At 40.1% G+C, this 17,898-nt stretch overlaps 1 non-coding gene across 1 annotated transcript; it reads right to left on the bottom strand.

The window, feature by feature from the left end:
• Nucleotides 1–11,251: 11,251 nt before the first annotated feature.
• LOC127748163 (small nucleolar RNA R71) lies at nt 11,252–11,359 on the bottom strand. The gene has a single exon (XR_008010106.1). It is a non-coding gene; the product is annotated as a small nucleolar RNA R71 (small nucleolar RNA).
• Between the last annotated feature and the right edge of the window lie 6,539 nt (nt 11,360–17,898).

Here is a 17,898-nt window from a genome sequence, read left to right as displayed (position 1 = left end):
CTTAGTTAATGTGGAAGCTAACGTGGATAAAGAGATAATGAGCCAACGTTAGTGACACTCACCTTTGTCACTAACGTTGGAGATGGCTAGCATTACTACGTTAGATGCCACGTTAACCTAGTTAACGTGGACTCTAACGTGGGAAGTAGGGGCACATTGGAACGTTAGTGACAAAGGTAAGTGTCACTAACGTTCTCGAAGGATTGGCATTACTACGTTAGAAGCCACGTTAACCTAGTTAACGTGGACTCTAACGTAAGGAGAAGGGGTGACTCACCACGTTATTGGGAAAGGTAAGTCCCAATAACGTATGCGAAGGACCAAGAGGCAACATTAGTGGTCACGTCAGTGCCACTAACGTTGAAGTCAACGTGATCATATTTGGGTTAGGAACGTTAGTGAAAAAGGTGATTGTCACTAACGTTCTCGAACCCACACTTTCACTTAACGTTGACGCCACTAACGTCCTAAGCCAAAGTCCCTGCCTACTTCACATTTTCTCTCTGCAAGCAAAGCTAAGCCCAATAAAAAGGATAACTGCTTCAAACTCAAGATCCAGAGGCCCACACCCAAGATTTGAAGAGCCAATTAGAAGATCAGAAGAGTAGTATATATAGGAGTAGCTTTGAATTAGATGAGGGTTTTTTTGGGAAAACTTTAGGGAGCCTTGGGCATAGAACTACTCTCTGTATTTTACTTTCTCTGCAACTTCTAGTTTTACTTTGAGGATGTATTCTCCATCTTTGTTTTCATTTTCCAGAGCTATGAACAACTAAACCCCTTTTATTGGGTTAGGGAGCTCTGCTGCAATTTGATGAATCAATATTAGTTTTCATTCTTCTTCTTCTATCTTTTCTCTTGATTTTACTAGAAAGCTTTCAATCTTCTTCCAATTGGGTAGTTATCTTGGAAAAGAAGCTATTCATACTTGGATCTCTTTGGAACCTTGGAAGAGGAATGAAGAGATCATGCTAGAAATGCTTTCTCATGCTGGACCAAATTGGGTTTGGATGGATATGTGACTATAATCCTACCAATACTTGATTTCGGAATGCATGTGGTATAATCAGTGACCATACTTCATCTTTTCTCATGAGCAATTGACCAAGGAATTGGCTATTGATCAAGATTTGAGAGATTGGATTACCAAGGAATTGGAATTCGATCACTTAAGATTGCCACGGAGATCAATGAATGCATTGATTGAGGAAGAGATGAAAATGAATTTGATCCAGAGAATGCAACATCTCCTAAGCCCAATGAACTCCCCATTTCTGATCTTACCCATTCTCTTTAATTTCTGCCATTTACTTTTATGAGCATTTCCCCCATTCCCATTTAAGATTCCGCAATTTACTTTATGCCATTTACATTCAGCTCTTTATTTCTGGCATTTACTTTTTCTGCTATTTACTTTTTCACTATTTAATTTTCTGCAAATCTCAAATCAAATTCTGATTCGCTCAACTAGAATATTCCTCTAATTAAAGTTGCTTGATCAATCAATCTCTATAGGATTCGACCTCACTCTATAGTGAGTTTTTACTTGACGATAACTTGGTACACTTGCCGAAGGAAATTTGTTACGAGACGAATTTTTCGTGCATCATGTAGTTGTAAAGACTTTTCCGATCTCCTTGCTTGATCCCTAATAGGCTTGGGGCGTGCTTGGTTTTGTCCTTCTGGATGGAGAATCTGGCATGAAACTTGCTAGCCATGTTGTCAAAGCTTGTGATGAACCTAGGGGGTATATTGTCGAACCACTTGATTGCTGTCTTTGTTAAAGTAGTCGGGAAGGCTTTGCACCGAATTGCATCTGAGGAATCGGTGAGATAAATTCTACTTCTGAAATTACTGAGATGATGGCTTGGATCTGATGTGCCGTCGTATGGAGTCATGTCGGGAGCTTTGAAGTCCTTTGGGATTTTGGCTTTCATAATCTCTTTGGTGAATGGGTCTTGATCTTTGTGGGGGTTATTTTCATGACTGGGTTGGGTAGTCTTGGCTTTTAGATCGGCTTCCAGTTTTAAGAGTTTGTCCTCTAACTCTTTACGCCACCTAGTTTCCCTTCGAAGGTCCTTCTCAGCTTCTCGTTGGTGCTCGGCCTCTTTTTTGAGTTGTTTGAGACGATCTTGTTGAGCTTGAAGTGCCTCCAGGATTTGTGTGTTTGGTGTGTTCTTGTCTCCATTTGGTTGAGATGTTTCCTTTGGTGTAGTGTCCGTATTCTTCTGCGGCGTTCTATTTTCTAGATCTGAGTTATGGTCGTTGTCAAGGTTATCCGCCATGATGATGGGATGACTTCCAGGTCCCTGGCAACGGCGCTAATGTTCCGAGGATTACTTGAAACTGTAGGTCAATCTCGGACGAGATCTTCTATACTGGTCGGAGCTGTTGTGCCCGACTTCATGATAGTGGCTGGAACCACCGTGTCTGACTTGTTGGACATTGGTGGTGGTGCTGATCCTTCATCACCGGAGGGTGGTGGTACCTGTAAGGGACTCTGAAGCTTAAGTTAGCAAGGGTATTAAGCAGGTTTTTAGTAAAATCAGAGTATGAGTTATACCTGGGTTCTCCAGTGTATTTATAATGGTGTGGAATGATCTTCCCTTGAGGTAAGATAGTTATCTTATCTTATCTTTGAGTGAAGTCATCTTATCTTTAAGGGAACCGCCTTCATCATTCTAGGCTTTGGAATGCCTTTAGATTTAGTTCGTGTTCCTCTGTTTGGGCCTTCTTGGGCCTCTGTAGCAGTTTGGCCGACCTCTTTCATAAAGAGGTTGGGTAGTCCTGGTCTGAACAGCTCAGTCGACTTATCGTCAATCAGCCCAGGTCGTACAGCTCGACCCGGGAACAATTTCTTTCCACGATCTGAACCGATGATGCTTGATATGTCAAATTGTTTCGTAACTGTACTATCTGTTGTTCTAAAATGTGACTCTCATCGGGAATATATTTCTTAACTTGTGAGACATAAAAAAATATCATGAAGGTTTAATAGATATGGAGGAAGGGATACTTGATAAGCTAGTAGACCAACCTTTTTGAGTATTTGGAAAGGTCCTATCTATCGAGGATTAAGCTTTTTAGTCTTAAGGGCTCTACCTATTCTAGTAGTTAGGGTTACTTTTAGAAAGACATGGTTTTCCTCACTAAACTCTAAGGGTCTACGTCTATCATCGGCACAGCTCTTTTAACGGCTTTGTGCTATCTGGATCTTCTGACGAATCCCCTTTTTCTTCTCAATAGTTTCTTGTACTAAGTCTAGACCCAAAACACTAGCTTATCCGTCGTCATTCCAACATAATGTGTCTGATATCTTCTTCCGTAGAGAGCTTCATATGGTGCCTTTCTAATACTTTGCTGGTAACTATTGTTGTAAACATACTCGACTAACGGTAAGTACTTATCCCAACTGCCTTGATTGTCAATCACACAAGATCTTAACGTGTCTTCTAATGTCTAGATTATCTGCTATGATTTTTCGTTTGTTTGAGAATGGTATGCTATACTCACGTGCAGTTCTATCCCAAACGCTTTTTGAAAACCTCTCCAAAGTCTAGAAGTAAACCTTGGATCTCGATCTATGACAATTGACGAAGGTATTCCGTGCAGTCATATGATTTCTTGAATATATATCCGTGCCAGCCTTTCTAAAGTGTAGTAAACTCGAATTGGAAGGAAATGTGCCGATTTTGTCAACCTGTCCACAATCACCCAAATAGCATCATGTCCTGTTGAGGTTCTTGGCAATCCCGTGATAAAATTCATAGTGATTTGCTCCCATTTCCATTGTGGTATTTCCAAGGGTTGCAGGGTTACTGACAGCTTCTGATGTTCCACCTTCACCTTCTGGCAAGTTAAACTTTTTGAGACACAATCAGCTACCTCTTTCTTTAAGCCCGGCCACCAGAACATTCGTTTCAAATCTTGATATATCTTTGTCACTCCAGGATGCATAGATAATCTACTTTGGTGAGCTTCTGCAAGAATCTTTTGTCACAATTCTTTAAAGTTAGGCACACAAATTCTGTTCTTGTACCTACATAGACCACTACGAATTAATTCAGTTAAGTTAGAATGAAGGGGTGACCCGTGACAATCACCCAATCTTCGTTACTCGCTTAGCCAAGATCCGCGTGCCTGACAACCACAAAGCGTTCTACATGATGTTCAACGTAGTCATTGGACGACAGCTGGAGTATATTCTCTTTGGTCTCTGACCCACGGATCTGAAGCACCTCTCTTGACAATAGAGAATTCGAATCCGTGAGGTTAGAACCTTCGTGATATAAGCTAGAATCAATTGGCAGCATTTTTGAGATCTGGAAAGTCTAAACCTTGTCTGTGGTATTCCGAGTAGGATCTGGGATGGGATGACTGTGACGAGCTTCAAACTCATGACTGTTTGACACAGTGACAGTGTGCAAAAGAATAAATGTATTCTATTCCGACACGATCGAGAACCGGCAGCTGATTAGCCATGCGGGAAACTGTAGAGGACATGTTTTCACTGAGAGGACAGATGGTAGCCATTGACAACGGTGATCCACCAACATACAGCTTGCCATGAAAGGGAGTACGCATGATTGGATGAGGACAATAGGAAAGCAGAGGTTCAGAGGCAACAAAGCATCTCCAAATGCTTATCTAAAATTCCCAACAAGGAACTACATAAGTAACTGTATTTTATTTTTCGTTTTATTTATCTTTTAATTATCAACACCTCATTATCATTTGAATCCGCCTGACTGAGATTTACAAGATGACTATAACTTGCTTCAAGCCGACAATCTCCGTGGGATCGACCCTTACTCACGTAAGGTATTACTTGGACGACCCAGTGCACTTGCTGGTCAGCTATGCGGAGTTGTGAAAAGTGTGAATCACAATTTCGCATACCAACTATATCTACACTTGGCCATTCAGAAGATCGTCACGAGGCTAGCCCATCTCCTCATCCTGCTCTATCTCTATCTCAGGATCCTCCTCCTCCTCATTTTCTGTAGCTACAATTATACCCTCAGACATTCCAGAACCACTACTGTCACTATGTACACCATTCGTGAGCACAAGTCCGTTCGCATATATAGGAGTCACCCCGTCATCCAGTAGTGCCGGCTCATCAGGCTGTGAAAAGTTAGGAATCGGCTCAGGGGGAAAATCCCTCTCTAGTGGAATCATAGGTACGTACTCTCCAGCAATCTCGGGCTTATCAGGAATGATAGGCTCAGGTGCAACCGCATTCAAGGGTTGAGCTGGTATAGGGTGTCCGGGACCATCAGAAAAAGGATGCCCAGGTGCGTCAGGGTGTAAGCAGGATAAGAGAAAGTCGTAAGGAGCATCGAGGTCAAAAAGCGGGCTATACAAAGGATGTTGGAAGGGACGATTTCCTAACGCGTAACATCTCATACGAGGCTCCGCACTCAAAATGTAGTAACCATAGTACACTGGATCCTCGTAAATGTATAAATCTTCGACTTCATAGAATATCATGACCGTTTCCATTTGAAGGGGGAAGAGAGAGAAGGGGGTAAGAACTGGGGAGTTCTTAGTAGGGCCGGGGTTATTAGTTACGTTCATTAATTATGTATTGTTTAGCAGACAGATAGCAGAATATAGCGAAGCAGTAAACAGGAGATGAAGATAAATAGAGAAAACAGAGAACAGAACACGAATAGAAGAATACAAGAAAATAAAACACAGATATAGCATATACATAGACAAACATAAAGAAATAGATCACACACATAAAAGGAATGCAACAAAGAATGATGCGCAAACAAGAATGATGCATGTCTAGTCCTAGTGCAGGTAATGAGCTCATTTGTCGGTTTCTACCCACTCCCGACGTAACCCGAAGCAGCTGAAATGGGTATGCTTTTCTAGTAAGCATAGGTATAGTTCTCACTAACTAACGTATGCGTCATATCCTCTATTAGCAGACTCTGCCTTACAGGTAGCGACATTCCAGCCGTGTATGAAATCATATCCTCTGTAAGCAATCCTTGCCTTACAGGTGCGGCATTTAGCCGTGTATGAATTAATATCCTCTGCAAGTGATCCCAGGTTACCAGTTTCAGGTATAGCTCTCTATAGCTGTGTAGCACTGAAAAACGTCCTGTGGTCGTACCACTATTTATCTGACTGCCTAAATGCAGTAGATGAACATACAAATAACTCTGGAGTTGCCTTAATGCTACAAATGAACAAACAAACATCTCTTGAGTTGCCTCAAGCAACAAATAACCTTTCAATAGGTCCTCTGTTCTTTATTATATTATTCTTTCTCTGTGTCTCTTTATTCTGCTTTGATTTCTCTGTTTAACGTATGTATTTAAGGCTTATGTAAATTTCAGTATGAATAGTTAGCCTGTCCCAAGTATAAGTTCATTAAGTATATACTGAAATAGTTTAACTTTTCATATAATACCTAACCCTAGCCGCAACTCAAGGACTAACTATGTTGCCCTAGTTTGTTCACTAATCTCTGTCTGTTTTTCTGTCATTAAAACTTTACAGACTTTTTCTTTGACTTTTATCTCTTCTTTAAATTTTTATCCTTTCTTTGTCTTTGCCTCACTAATATGTTATTACCACTCCCTAGGTATTTTATGAAGGTAATTATGAGATTCTGCGATTAAAGTTGTCTTTCTAAAACTTTTACAAAAGATGCATTTTCCGTATTATTTTATTATTTTTATTAAAATATTATTTTTAATTAAATATTATTATTTAATATTTTTTTATTTTTTATTTTATTATTAAATTTTCGAAAATAAACTTGTCTTTTACTTTTAACTTTAAAATTTACTTTTTACCACCTGTAACTTTTAATATTTCTACTTTAACCACCCTAACTTTTAGAAATTATAAAATAACCCCTCAAACACCAAAATAATTACAACCTTGCCCATTTTAAGATCTAAAAGGTGTTCTTAAAAGTTCTTCACCACACTCAAAGTGTTTTTCGGGTTCTTCGTAAATTTTTCAGATTCTTTCTTTGTTTTCACCTGTTTTTTAATCTTTTCAGCAACCGATTTTTACCATAATTCAAAATAAAATTGCAGCCACCAAAGCCTTATATTTTCCACTTGATTTTAACACAAATTGAACCCCAAATTAAGGGTTAGGGTTCGTTTTTCCAGAAGCTACAAGAACACAAGTTCATCGCTTGAATTTTATCAAATTTTATCAAATTTTCACCAAAATTTCAACAAGAACACTCATATAAACAATCAATTTCAAGCATAAACAAATCATATCATAATCACAAAACTCAAACACAATTAATCAAGACTAATTTTACCAAACCCTACCTTGATTTGTTGCTCTAAATCTGGTTACTCTTTGAAGTGTTCTTAAAGTACTTTTTCCTCCTAAAACACATCAAGAACAACTTTGAATCCATAAAGCCTCAACTGACCAAACCTTAATCAACATGTTAGGAAGGGATTCATCAACTTAAATGTGCTAGGAATTGAAGATTCTTGGCTCACAAGTCAAGCTAAGCAAGAGATCTAAGGAAGAACATCAAGAAAACACATGTTTTAAGCATGCTTCCTTGAAAACCAAATTCAAAGGGGAAAGGGACAGCCATCTAACCTTATTTACAGCCTTGATAAGTCAAATGGTTATGTAGAGAAAGAAGAGAGGATCATTTTGATCGGATTGGAATTTTGATTTGAGTTTTAGTTCAGAAGAAATCAATCTTTGAAGATTTGGAACTAAGAACTTTCCTCACTTTTTCTCTCTTGGAAATTTTGGCCACAAGGAGTAAATGAACCAGCCTTGGGGGTTTTGGGGGGTGTAGGGTGAGTTGTGATTGGTTGGCTTAGAGGTGGGTTAAAATAATATTAAAATATCTCAGGTGTATAAATATAAAACTAGATGTATTGGAACACTTGTTAAAACATCTCTAAAAATTCCTTTCAGAGCTACTAGCATAAATAACACAAGTAACATATTTAATATGAGAATCAAACATGTATGATGAGGCCTTTGCATTGCTAAAGTCATCAGAGAGTGCTGGTGCTAAGCTACACTAGTAAACTGTGAACCTGGTTAAACCGATTTCCTGTTTTTAACTAAAACAGACTAGGTAACCTTATAATATCATTCAAGTAGCTTCTAATACTAATATAATGATAATATTACACTATTATCTCTCTTCTCTCATGAATCAAGTCCGGTTCATCAAACTGAGACTATTTATGGAAACTATATCAAAACTCCTAATCGATACGGTTCAAAAACTAGGTTCTTCGCGATTGCGTTATCGAGCTTGCCAAAAAGAGGTTCTAGCTTAAATATGACATAATGACAATGAGGATTGAGATGCTTGATGATATATCAGAGGTATTCCCTTTACTGATCCTCTAGAGAAATCCATACCTTCAAAAAAGATCTCACGTACTCGAAAATCGGGGTTGTTACGTGACGCGTACGCTTGAGTCATCCGTACGCGTGGTTATGCATGTTGGCTCATCACGAGCATGCATACGCTATTCACGCATGCACAGTATAAAATTCTATGCCACGTGTGCCCGTGGGCCACGCGTACGCGTGGATGTACGTTTTTCCAAAAAATTTATAGATTGCCCAAAAAGCTGCAAAACCAAAATTTTAGTTACCTACATATACATTTTTCACACCAAACTTCCGTCATCCATAACTTTCTCTACAAAATTCCGTTTTTCACAAAATTTATATCGTTCAAAAGCTTGCAAAACCATATTTCATTTGAAACAAACCGCAATTCCATTCAAAATTTGAGAAGCAAGTTATGGACTATCAAATTTCATCAAAAACCATTTTTTACCAAATTTTACCAAACCTCATTTTTTCACCAAAACCACATTTTTTTCCTTTCAAAGCTCATTTCCATTCAACTCAACATACCACAACCATCAATCTAACTATCCTTTTAATCATAGCACAACAATTCTTACAACTTAGCTCAATAACACCACATTTCACCCAACTTTACAAGATTAGCCACAAACCACATATTACTATACATACTTATATTATCTTCATCATGAAATCCTTCAACCCTCATTACAACATTATTCAGCAAGTCAATATCAACAAGTCCAAATAAATACCACTCAATCACAACCATGTCTTTACATTGCCATATTCATAAATTCTTCATCCATCATCATTATACTAATATTAATATATATATATATATACATATGTATATGTATATATATATATATATATCTCAAGAAACATCATAAACTATCCATATTCCTCAACACAAACTCAACATCCACTTATCCATCAGCATTACAAAACTAATCATTTAATGCAAGTTACCATTTCAACTTATCCTATAATGCTCTAGCCTAAGTTTTCACAAAACCTTAAATGTTAAATGCGCGAAACCTTAATCATACCTTGGCCGATCATTTTATTTAGTCCAAGGCAGCCACACTAGCTATAACACAACCCCTCAAGCATTGAAAAACCAACCAGAATCTTTTATGTCTCTTGTTTGAGTCTAGTGTCTCATTTTAAGTTTGGTGTCAATTGCATGTTTCTATTCTTCTTGCATTTTTCGAATTCAATCATGTGTCTTCATTGATCTTCAAGTTGTTCTTGATGATTTCCTTGCTCTGATCTTTAAATTCTCTTGTCTTAAGTGTTTTGTTATTTCTCATATGCATTCTCAATTTGTTAGTGTCAGTAGTATACAAACTTCTAAGTTTGGTGTCTTGCATGCATTGTTTATTTGATCTTAGTTTCATTTTGATTATTCCTCATTATTAAAAATCCAAAAAAAATTTAATTTGTGTCTTTTCAAGTCAATAATACAGAGAATTGAAGATTCAGAACATACAGCAGAGGAATCACACAGAAAAAGCTGGGCGTTCAAAACGCCCAGTGAAGAAGGAAAATTGGCGTTTAAACTCCAGCCAGGGCAGTTGGCTGGGCATTTAACGCCCAAAAGGGTAGCATTTTGGGCGTTAAACGCCAGAATAGATACCATTCTGGGCGTTTAACGCCAGGATGGCACAAGAGGGAAGATTTTGTTTTTAATACAAATTTTTTTCATGTTTTCATAATTTTTCAAAATCAAATATTTTTCAAATCATATCTTTTCAATCATATATTTTCAAAATCAATTTCTTTCCATTTTCAAAAATACTTGCTAAACAATTAATGATTTGATTCAACATTTCAAGTATGTTACCTTTTTTGTTGAGAAAGGTTTAATGCTTGAATCATATCTTTTCTTGTTAGCTAAGTCATTGATTTTAAAAATCAAATCTTTTTAAATTGTTTTTCAATCATATCTTTTCAATCATATCTTTTTAAAACCATAACTTTTCAATCATATCTTCTTAATCACAACTTTTTCAAAATAGTTTTCAATCATATCTTTTTGCTTTCTAATTTCAAAAATCTTTTTCAAAAAATCACTTAATTTCTTTCCCACTCTTAGTTTTCGAAAATCATCAATCAACTTTCAAAATTCTTTTAAAAATCTTTTAAGTTATTTTCAAAAAGAATTCTTCCCCTCTTCTCACATCCTTCTATTTATGGACTAACACTCCCCCTCAATGCACAATTCGAACTCTATCCCACTTGATAAGTTCGAATTCCTCTACCTCCTCCTTCTATTCTTCTTTTCCTCTGACACCTCAAGGAATCTCTATACTGTGACATAGAGGATTCCATATTTTCTTGTTCTCTTCTCTTTCATATGAGCAGGGGCAAAGACAAAGGCATTCTTATTGAAACTGACCCTGAACATGAAAGGACCTTGAAGCGAAAGCTAAGAGAAGCTAAAGCACAATTCTCCGTAGAGGACCTAACAGAAATCTTCAAAGAAGAAGACATGGTAGCCAAAAACAACAACAATGCAAACAATGCAAGGAAGGTGCTGGGTGACTTTACTGCACCTACTCCCGACTTCTATGGGAGAAGCATCTCTATCCCTGCCATTGGAGCAAACAACTTTGAGATTAAGCCTTAATTAGTTTCTCTAATGCAATAGAATTGCAAGTTCCATGGACTTCCATTGGAAGATCCTCATCAGTTTTTAGCTGAATTCTTGCAAATTTGTGACACTGTCAAGACCAATGGGGTTGACCCTGAGGTCTACAGACTTATGCTATTCCCTTTTGCTGTAAGAGACAGAGCTAGAATATGGTTGGACTCACAACCTAAAGAAAGCCTGAACTCTTGGGAAAAGATAGTCAATGCCTTCTTGGCAAAGTTTTTTCCACCTAAAAAATTGAGTAAGCTTAGAGTGGAAGTCCAAACCTTCAGACAGAAGGAAGGTGAATCCTTCTATGAAGCTTGGGAAAGATACAAACAATTGATCAGAAAGTGTCCGTCTGACATGCTTTCTGAGTGGAGCATCATAGGTATCTTCTATGATGATCTGTCTGAACTGTCCAAGATGTCATTGGACAGCTCTGCTGGAGGATCTCTTCATCTGAAGAAGACGCCTGCAGAAGCTCAAGAACTCATTGAAATGGTTGCAAATAACTAATTCATGTACACTTCTGAAAGGAATCCTGTGAACAATGGGACCAATCAGAAGAAAGGAGTTCTTGAGATTGATACTCTGAATGCCATATTGGCTCAGAACAAAATATTGACTCAGCAAGTCAATATGATTTCTCAAAGTCTGTCTGGAATGCAAGCTGCACCAGGCAGTACTAAGGACGCTTCATCTGAAGAAGAAGCTTATGATCCTCAGAACCCATTAATGGAAGAGGTGAATTACATGGGAGAATCCTATGGAAATACCTATAATCCTTCATGGAGAAATCATCCAAATCTCTCATGGAAGGATCAACAGAGACCTCAACAAGGTTTCAACAACAATAATGGTGGAAGAAACAGGTTTAGCAATAGCAAGCCTTTTCCATCATCTTCTCAGCAACAGATAGAGAATTCTAAGCAGAGCCACTCTGACTTAGCAACCATGGTCTCTGATCTAATCAAGACCACTCAAAGTTTCATGACTGAAACAAGATCCTCCATTAGAAACTTGGAGGCACAAGTGGGTCAGCTGAGTAAGAAAGTTATTGAACTCCCTCGTAGTACTCTTCCAAGCAATACAGAAGAGAATCCAAAAGGAGAGTGTAAGGCCATCAACATGGCCGAATTTAGAGAGGAGAAAGAGACAATGATCGCCACTGAGGAAGACCTCAATGGACGTCCACTGGCCTCCAATGAGTTCCCTAATGAGGAACCATGGGAATCTAAGGCTCACACTGAGACCATAGAGATTCCATTTGATTTACTTCTGCCATTCATGAGCTCTGATGAGTATTCTTCCTCTGAAGAGAACGAAGATGTCACTGAAGAGCAAGTTGCTAAGTACCTTGGAGCAATCATGAAGCTAAATGACAAGTTATTTGGTAATAAGACTTGGGAAGATGAACCTCCCTTGCTCACCAAAGAACTGGATAACTTGACTAGGCAGAGATTACCTCAAAAGAGACAGGATCCTGGGAAGTTCTCAATACCTTATACCATGGGCACCATGACCTTTGAGAAGGCTCTGTGTGACCTAGGGTCAAGCATAAACCTCATGCCTCTCTCTGTAATGGAGAAGCTAGGGATTTTTGAGGTACAAGCTGCAAGAATCTCACTAGAGATGGCAGACAATTCAAGAAAATAAGCTTATGGACTTGTAGAGGATGTTCTGGTAAAGATTGAAGACCATTACATCCCTGCTGATTTCATAGTCCTAGAGACTGGGAAGTGCATGGATGAATCCATCATCCTTGGCAGACCCTTCCTATCCACAGCAAAGGCTGTGATTGATGTTGACAGAGGAGAATTGATCATTCAAGTGAATGAAGAATCCCTTGTGTTTAAGGCTCAAGGATATCCCTCTGTAACCATGGAGAGGAAGCATGAAGAGCTTCTCTCAAAACAGAGTCAAACAGAGTCCCCACAGTCAAACTCTGAGTTTGGTGTTGGGAGGCCACAACCAAATTCTAAGTTTGTTGTTGAACCCCCACATTCAAACTCTAAGTTTGGTGTTGGGAGGTTCCAACATTACTCTCAGTATCTGTGAGGCTCCATGAGGGCCCACTGTTAAGCTAATGACATTAAAGAAGCACTTGTTGGGAGGCAACCCAGTGTTATATTTATCTATTTTCCTTTTGTTATTTTATGTTTTCTATAGGTTGATGATCATGGGAAGTCACAAAATCAATTGAAAAAGCAAAAACAGAATGAAAATAGAAAGAAAAACAGCACACCCTAGAGAAAGATCTTGCTGGCGTTTAAACGCCAGTAAGGCTAGAAGATGGGCGTTTAACGCCCAGTCTGGCACCATTCTGGGCGTTTAACAATAAATGGGCATTTAACGCCCAGTCTGGTACCATTCTGGGCGTTTAACGCCAGAAAGGGGCACCAGACTGGCGTTTAACGCCAGGAATGGGCAAGAAGCTGGCGTTAAACGCCAAAAATGGGCACCAGCCCGACGTTTAACGCTAGGATTGGCAGAAGGAGCATTTTTGCTCGCCACTTGGTGTAGGGATGAATTATCCTTGACACCTCAGGATCTGTGGACCCCACAGGATCCCCACCTACCCCACCACTCTCTCTCTTCTTCACCCATTCCCCAATTACCTCAACACCTCTTCCCCAAAAACCCCTCACCTATCAAATCCCACCATTCTCTTCACCACTCACATCCATCCTTCATAAATCTCCACCTACCTCATCATTCAAATTCAAACCAATTTCCCTCCCAAATCCACCCATAATGGCCGAGCCTTACCCCTCTCTCCACCCCTATATAAACCCATCTTCACTCCTTCATTTTCACACAACCTACACACTACTTCTCCCCCTTGGCCGAAAAACAAAGCCACCTCCATCACCTCTATTTCTTCTTCTACTCTCTTCTTTCTTCTTTTGCTCGAGGACGAGCAAACCTTCTAAGTTTGGTGTGGTAAAAGCATTACTTTTTGTTTTTCCATAACCATTTATGGCATCTAAGGCCGGAGAAACCTCTAGAAAGAGGAAAAGGAAGGCAAAATATTCCACCTCCGAGTCATGGGAGATAGAGAGATTCATCTCAAGGGTGCATCAAGACCACTTCTATGAAGTTGTGGCCATGAAGAAGGTGATCCCCGAGGTCCCTTTCAAACTCAAAAAGAGTGAATATCCGGAGATCCGACATGATATCCGAAGAAGAGGTTGGGAAGTTCTTACCAACCCCATTCAACAAGTCAGAATTTTAATGGTTCAAGAGTTCTATGCCAATGCATGGATCACCAAGAACCATGATTCAAGAGGGAAGCCGGTTCAACTGAGAAGGCATGACCTCAAGCCCGTGGCTAGGGGATGGTTGGAGTTTATCCAACGCTCAATCATTCCCACTAGCAACCGGTCCGAAGTCACTATAGATCGGGCTATCATGATTCATAGCATCATGATTGGAGAGGAAGTAGAAGTTCATGAGGTTATATCCCAAGAACTTTATAACGTGGCGGACAAGTCCTCTACCTTGGCAAGGTTAGCCTTCCCTCATCTCGTTTGTCACCTCTGTAATTCAGTTGGAGTTAACATAGAGGGAGACATCCTCATTGATGAGGACAAGCCCATCACTAAGAAAAGGATGGAGCAAACAAGAGATCCCTCTCATCATGAAATCCCTGAGATGCCTCAAGGGATGTACTTTCCTCCACAAAGCTATTGGGATCAAATCAACACCTCCCTAGGAGAATTGAGTTCCAACATGGGACAACTAAGGGTGGAGCACCAAGAACATTCCATCCTCCTCCATGAAATTTGTTCCGAGGGTTACCTGAAATTGTAGGTCAATCTCGGACGAGATCTTCTGTGCTGGTCGGAACTGATGTGTCCGGCTGGTGAATAGCGGCCGGAGCTGGTGCGTCCGACTTGTTGGACTAAATGTGCTGCTGATCCTTTGTCACCGAAGGGTGGGGGGTACCTGCAAGGGACTCTGATGCTTAAGTTAGCAAGGGGATTAACCAGGTATTGAGTAGAATCAGAGTATGAGTTATACCTGGGTGCTCCAGTGTATTTATAATGGTGAGATGTGGCCTTCTGTGGATAAGATAAGTTAGTTATCTTATCTTATCTTTTATCTTTAAGTGAGGTCATCTTATCTTTAAGGGAACCGCCCTTCTCGCTGTAGGCTTGGGCCGCTTTAGGATTTGGGACGTGTTCCTCTATTTGGGCCCTTCCTTGGGCTTTCGTATGGACTTGACCGAGATCTTTGGGAAGAGGTCGGGTTGTCCTGACCTGAAGAGGTCGGTCGCTTTGTCTGTCGAACATCCTGGGTTGGTCATCTTGACCCAGGGTATGAACAATGCCCCTACTTGAGCTCGGTCTTCTTTTTTGAGGTCGAGTCTTTGACTTCGGTCCTTCTTTGGTGAAGCCGAACTCAAGCATTTTGTCGATTCCTTTGTAGTTGCTTTTGAATGTAGAACATTTCCTCTAAAAGACACGCGCTTTTATATCGGTGCTTTTTTGGGAACGTGCGAGGGTTTAATGCTTTCTTTAATTTTGAGCATTAATTGCCCCGTTTTCCCTGGCTCTTTACTTTGATTTTGAAAAACCCAGAAAACGGTTTCTCTCCTTTTATTTTCTTTGTAACCTCTTCGTAACTTTTTCCGCTTCTCTCTTCACTCTCCATCTTTCGCTTGCGTTTCTGCTTTCTGGTGTTAGTGGCGTCGCTCGGCGGTTTCCTAGGCAACTTTCGTTTCTGCCCCTTTTTTCGAAGTTTCTTCCGTCTACAGGTTAGTCCCTTTTCATGCTTTCTCTTTGATGGTGGTTTTTGTGAAGAGGTTTTGGTTTTGATCCTCTTTTTTGGCAAAGTTTGGATCTTTCTGTTTTTTTTAGCCCTAGATTTGTTGAAGTGTGCTTTCTGAGAGTTTCTCTATTTTCTGCATGATCCTTTTCGCCTTTGTTGGGTGCCTCTAGGGCTTTGTATATTTTCGTTGTTTTTGTTCTTGGTACTGCTTGTCCGTGTCTGTTCCTCGTTTATTTGAAGGTTGCTTTTGTCTGCTCTTTAATAAGGTTGCATCTTTTAATGGTCTCTGCTTGGCGTGCTTTTTGCTGAAAAGTGTTGCTGTTTTGGATTCTTTTTTGAGAAATGCTGGGATGTTGACTTCACACTATTTTTCTGGGAACCTTGCCTTGTTACTGCCTCCAAAGGATGCCCCAGGACTTTGGTTTGAGTTTTGGGGTTTTTCTTTTCTTGCTTTTCATTGCCTTTGGGGTTTTTCTTTTCTTGCTTTTCATTGCCTGAGAAGTACTTAACCGAGTTATTTTCTCCTTTGTCCGAGATGTTTGTAGTAACCTCATTTTCTTTTACTGCTTTTAAAACCGACCTGTTGTGGTCATGTAACATTGCTCCATCCCAGCTTCACCCGAATTCTTGGGGTTTCATTAAAATTTTCCAACTTCTCTGTCGTGAACTAGATGTAACACCTTCCCAGACTCTTTTTCTTTATTTGTTTGTTTCCGCCAAGCCTGGCGGTTCTTCAAAAAAGAAAGCTTCTTGGGTTTCTTTCCGGTCCGCCCAGGGCCATAAAGTGTTTGCGATGTATGATGAGTCTTTTAAGGACTTCAAGAACTACTTCTTTAAAGTTCGAGCTGTTGAGGGGGCCCGTCCTTTTTTTCTTGATGAAAATGACGAGTCTGCTTTTCCTCTAGAGTGGCAAAAGAATGTAAGAGTGCCACGTTACACATGGGAAATGCTTAATGAGGTTGAGCGGGCCTTTGTAGTTGTTCTTGAAGATTTTTGGGGAAAGCCTCCCCTTCTGGATACGAAGAGATTTTTGAGCGATCCATTTTTGGTTCGGGTTGCTTTGGGTACTGTCTGCTTTATTTTTATACTTGCTTCTGAGCTTTTTCTTCTCCTATGTTGTAACTTGTCTTTTGTGGTTGATTTTGTGTTTTTCAGAGATGTCGAAGAATAATGATTCTATGAAGGCCTTCAAGAAGGCAAAGAAGGCGACTGCTGCTTTAAACATTTCGACCAAGGCGGCCGGAGAGGGATCTTCTCAGGTTCCAGTTAAACCTCCTGTACCTAGTTCTCCCGGGCCAAGGAAAGCAATTCCTATTCCTCGGGTTCATCTGGTCGATCCTCCACAATCTTCTGTTGCAGCTCCTGGTGCCCCTCCTAATAAGAAGCAAAAAACATCCGAGCCCTTTAACCTGGATGCCACAGATTTTGATGCTATCGAGTTTGTTGACCAGCAAATTGCCGCCTATGGTGGGCTTTCCATGGATGACGTTTCTCTTCTTTAGCATCTGGATTTTATCACAAAAGTAGTGTGAAGATGGCTCATATGGGTGCGGCTATATTCTGAACAGTTCAGGGGATTCTGATTCATGCCACAAAATCCTTCACGGAAGAGGCCAAGTCGGAATTTGATCGAATCAAGGGTCTGAAGGAGGAGTTGGAGGTGAAGTTGGCGAAAGTGGAGAAGGAGTTGGAGGGTGAGAAGGCCAGTTCTATTGCCTTGGCTGCATCTTTGAAGCTGGCCGAGGACATGGCATTGAAACATAAGGATAGCTATGTCTCGGCTTATAGGGAATTGACGCATCTTCGGGAGGATTTGGAAACCGCTCAGGTTAATTATGGTGAGCTTCAGGGTCACCTTGTAGGTAGCATAACTGCAGCCTCCGAGAACCTGATGGAGCAGTTCCGGGTTGTTGCTCCTGATGCCGACTTGACTCTCATCAGCTTGGACAATGTCGTGAGGGATGGTACGATTGTCCCTGATGACCAAGATGATGATGAGACTGATCCTCCCCCAGTGCCTTCTCTTAAGGTGTCGACCTCCTCTGTTCCTCCCGTTACATCTGATCCGGATTGCCAGATTCTGAACTGGGATGATGGAACCGTAGATGCTGTGCCCCTTTAGACTCGTCCTCCTT

This window comes from Arachis duranensis, chromosome 5 (genome assembly GCF_000817695.3).
Source record: "Arachis duranensis cultivar V14167 chromosome 5, aradu.V14167.gnm2.J7QH, whole genome shotgun sequence".
Lineage (NCBI taxonomy): Eukaryota > Viridiplantae > Streptophyta > Magnoliopsida > Fabales > Fabaceae > Arachis > Arachis duranensis.
This window is presented reverse-complemented; position numbering and strand designations above follow the sequence as displayed.